Consider the following 5000-nt stretch of genomic DNA (forward strand, 5'->3'; position numbering starts at 1 on the left):
GCCCGGTTCGATCCCGGGGGTTAGTGTCGAAGTGTCCTTGAGCAAGACTCTGAACCCCTGATTGCTCCCGATGTGCAGGTTGGTATACCTTACATGGTTTCCTCCGCCATCGGTGTGTGAACGTGTGTGTGAATGTGTGAATGTGTATGTGTGAAATGTATGTATGTAAAGTGCTTTGGATAAAGAAATGCGTTATATAAATGCACCATTATTGCAAGCCATCACATACAATTTAACTAATAATCCTTTTACCATTACAAATAATATCCTGAGAGTTGCTAAAAGCAGATCACTTAACCCAATAGAATCTCTCTCTCTCTCTCTCTCTCTCTCTCTCTCTCTCTCTCTCTCTCTCTCTGTATCTCTCTCTCTCTCTCTCTCTCTCTCTCCCCCGCCCCCTCCCCCGTGGCAGCGTCTCTGTGTCATTAGCAGTGATTTATGGTGGGGCTGCAGGTGGAACAAGGCTGGTGGCAGTAGGTTGGACGAGACTACATCGCTGCTAAGCAGCCCCCCTGGACCACCCTGTTGCCCCTCACTCTGTCTCTACATGCCCCCCTGGACCGCCCTGTTGCCCCTCACTCTGTCTCTACATGCCCCTCTGCACCGCCCTGTTGCCCCTCACTCTGTCTCTACATGCCCCTCTGCACCGCCCTGTTGCCCCTCACTCTGTCTCTACATGCCCCTCTGCACCGCCCTGTTGCCCCTCACCCTGTCTCTACATGCCCCTCTGCACCACCCTGTTGCCCCTCACCCTGTCTCTACATGCCCCCCTGGACCACCCTGTTGCCCCTCACCCTGTCTCTACATGCCCCTCTGCACCGCCCTGTTGCCCCTCACCCTGTCTCTACATGCCTATACCTGCATCTCCGTCAGCACAGCCCAGGTGATTGATCACAATAAACAACACACACAATTAGTGGGGCCTTTGTTTTTAAAGCGTCAAGCCTGTAACAATAGCTGCCGCTGCTGTGTGTGTGTGTGTGTGTGTGTGTGTGTGTGTGTGTGTGTGAAGAATAGTGTGATGAATTAGAGAGGGTGGTCTTCGGAGACCTGCAGATGCTGCTTATCTTTCTCTACATGCACACATGTGACACACACACACACACACGACTTGTGCGCACGCTACCTTGTAATTGTCTTGCTTTGCCTTTGTCTGTCGATTCAAATACAACAATACAAACTATAGCTCACAAGCCAGCATGCACTGTAAGCAAGCATGTATGCTTTGCACACACTTATGGGGCGGCAGTGGCTCAGCGTTAGAGTGGCCGGATGGGAACCGTGAGGTTCCCGGTACGATCCCTGTGCGCTCCCCCACAGTTAGTGTCAAAGTAGCCTCGGTAGCCAGGCTTTTATTTTCGTTCGCATCGGCTCAAAAAGGGCGGGCACTCACCACTCAGATCAATATTCTCCAGCGCTTGCTCCATGCGTGCCCGTCCCTCGAGACCAGGAAGCAGAAGAGCCTTAGATATAGACAGAGTTACGCAAACTGCGTTCACTTCATGGGGCTTCAGTCCAATGGCATGAAGCTCGCCTATACATAGACTATAGAGCGTCGCAGTCCCTCCCCCTTTCAGAACAACGAACAGCCCAGGAAATGAAATGCAATGCATTCTGACCATAGGATTTTCTTTAAGTATTTATTTAAAGACGGTTACGCCGCGGACAAAGCCAACTCGGATCGTGACAAATCATATATTTTGGGCCGATCAAATCATTAGAAAGAAGAAAATAAAGGCAGGAGACAACACTATTTGTTTTGTTTTTCTTCTTTATTTCTTTAAATTATTTGATCGGCCCAAAACATTGTGTTCATTGTCATGATTTGTCACGATCCGAGTTGGCTTTGTCCGCGGCGTAACCGTCTTTAAATAAATACTTAAAGAAAATCCTATGGTCAGAATGCATTGCATTTCATTTCCTGGGCCGTTCGTTGTTCTGAAAGGGGGAGGGACTGCGCCACTCAATTGAGAATGGAGACAACCAACTGGGACAAGTCCTGGGCCGGAAGTAAGCAGAAATGCATTGGACTCAGGCAACAGCCCACCTTTAATTATCTTAAATCCCTTTATTTTAGATTGTTTTGTAGTAATAGTACAACATTAAAGATATTTTAGTCTCCAGGCTACCCGCCCCTCTAGACCAGAAAGCACGCTGGCTGGGCCAAGCTACCCGCCCCTCTAGACCAGAAAGCACGCTGGCTGGGCCAAGCTACCCGCCCCTCTAGACCAGAAAGCACGCTGGCTGGGCCAAGCTACCCGTCCCTCTAGACCAGAAAGCACGCTGGCTGGGCCAAGCTACCCGCCCCTCTAGACCAGAAAGCACGCTGGCTGGGCCAAGCTACCCGCCCCTCTAGACCAGAAAGCACGCTGGCTGGGCCAAGCTACCCGCCCCCTCTAGACCAGAAAGCACGCTGGCTGGGCCAAGCTACCCGTCCCTCTAGACCAGAAAGCACGCTGGCTGGGCCAAGCTACCCGTCCCTCTAGACCAGAAAGCACGCTGGCTGGGCCAAGCTACCCGTCCCTCTAGACCAGAAAGCACGCTGGCTGGGCCAAGCTACCCATCCCTCTAGACCAGAAAGCACGCTGGCTGGGCCAAGCTACCCGTCCCTCTAGACCAGAAAGCACGCTGGCTGGGCCAAGCTACCCGCCCCTCTAGACCAGAAAGCACGCTGGCTGGGCCCTAATTGCACCCGATGAGCGGGTTGTGCCTGCACTGTGGATGGGTGAATCTATGTAAAGCCGCTATATAAATGCACCATTTTCCCATTTACTTGCTTATGGCAGTCTGGCTGTCGATGTCGACGATGACGTCTGCTCCAAATAGAATTCATGAGTTGATTATGGTGGTTAATAATAACAATCTTTATTGTCCCAAAGGATTCACAGTCTGTTCAAACACCCACAGCAAAACAACACAGAACACATAACACCAAGACAATACAAGAACATGAGGTCCCCACTGTATACAGAACCCTAGTTTGACATGTCACATGCTACTTAAAGCATAATGCAATTTAGAACATTTTGCCTTACAATGGTTGTATGGTACCCCAACTTTGAGCAGCTGTCAAAACTTCCACTAGGGTGGTTGAATATAAACCAATGTGAGATATGATGTTAGACACCTTTACAAACACATTGGTGAAGAAAATTATTGGTAATATATGTATTCCCTGCAGATTTTATTAATATCCCCTGACTAATTGTCCAAGTGAGTCCAAGATAATGTGAAACTGTCAACAAGGCCTGTGCAATGTGCCTCGCCATGCTGGTGGCTGCTCAATAGGTGACGACATGATGGTATACTACGTATGCCCGTCTTTATGTCGTAAAGTCTATGGACTTTATACACACACACACACACACACACACACACACCACACACACACACACACACACACACACACACACACACACACACACACACACACACACACAATTTAGTTGAAACAGCCATCTGTCTGTAGGCTATGTCGTGTTTTACTGCTCTTGTTTGCCGGTGTCACGTGCGTGAACACACTCAGTTCTTCTCCCCAGGATGCTGTAAATCAAACTGGAGTTTAATTGCGTTCCGCCTTCATCCACCGCAACCCCCAGAATGCACACGCACACAAGCACACACGTGCGTGTGTGCGTGCGTGTCAGGATTCGAACTCTGGTCCCCCGCATGAAATTCCAACATCTTAACCACTAGACCAAAGGGATATCCCTGTGTGACCAGGGGGAGAGTGAGGCCATCAGGCTGAGGCTCTGAGACACTCTGCTACACACGCACGCACGCACACACCAGGCTTCAGTTTAGCCTCCATAGTCGTTGGAGAATGATGAGAACAATTGATGTGGCATATATTGACCGTCTCTCTCCCTCTCTCTCTCTCTCCAGGGACCAAATAGGAGCGTGCGAGACAGCTGGACAGGACGGTAAGTTCCACTCTGTCTGTATGTCTGTCTGTCTGTCCGTCCGTCCGTCAGTCCGTTCGTCTGTCTCTCCGTCTGTCTGTCTCTCCGTCTGTCCGTCCGTCCATATTATCATTAATGTGAACAGCAGGGTTAGATTCCATGATGGAACCAGCAGATTGGTCCAAGCGGGTGATGATAACTGATGACTGATGACGGGCAGCTGTGTTTGTGTCTGTGTCTGTGAGCAGCATAACTAAAGCCCTATGTGACTTATGGAGTATTTTAAGAGCTGGAGAGGGGGGGGGGGGGGGGGGGGGGGACGGGACGGGGGGGGTGGTGGGAATAATTCCGCCAGCCAAGGCATGAATCGCAACTCATGTGTGATCTGAGACAGCAACCACATTTCCCCATGCATTATATGTGAATCATTCATTATACTGTAGATTGAATGAATGCCTTTACTGTAGACTCAAGGTAAAAATATGTTTTTTGCCTTCTATAGGTTGTTAATGGTATGGTTACCAATCTGGCAGTTTCTACATGCTGGGGACCCTTACTCAACATTTATAACATCAGTTTCTACATGCTGGGGACCCATACTAAACATTTATAACATCAGTTTCTACATGCTGGGGACCCTTACTCAACATTTATAACATCAGTTTATACATGCTGGGGACCCATACTAAACATTTATAACATCGGTTTCTACATGCTGGGGACCCCTACTCAACATTTATAACATCAGTTTCTACATGCTGGGGACCCCTACTAAACATTTATAGCATCAGTTTCTACATGCTGGGGACCCATACTAAACATTTATAACATCAGCTTCTACATGCTGGGGACCCATACTAAACATTTATAACATCAGTTTCTACATGCTGGGGACCCATACTAAACATTTATAACATCAGTTTCTACATGCTGGGGACCCATACTAAACATTTATAACATCAGTTTCTACATGCTGGGGACCCATACTCAACATTTATAACATCAGTTTCTACATGCTGGGGACCCATACTAAACATTTATAACATCAGTTTCTACATGCTGGGGACCCCTACTAAACATTTATAACATCAGTTTCTA

General features: G+C 48.5%; 1 protein-coding gene across 1 annotated transcript in view; it reads left to right on the forward strand.

Moving 5' to 3' along the window:
- Nucleotides 1-5000, forward strand: part of LOC310866883 (ecto-NOX disulfide-thiol exchanger 1-like) — a 125533-nt gene that overhangs the window by 31831 nt on the left and 88702 nt on the right. The window contains exon 2 of the mRNA XM_083776679.1: nt 3886-3923. The gene's annotated coding sequence lies outside the window, so the exon portion shown is untranslated. The remainder of the gene's footprint in view (nt 1-3885; nt 3924-5000) is intronic.

This window comes from Protomyctophum parallelum, assembly GCF_964188405.1.
Source record: "Protomyctophum parallelum genome assembly, chromosome: 11".
In the NCBI taxonomy this organism is placed as follows: Eukaryota; Metazoa; Chordata; class Actinopteri; order Myctophiformes; family Myctophidae; genus Protomyctophum; species Protomyctophum parallelum.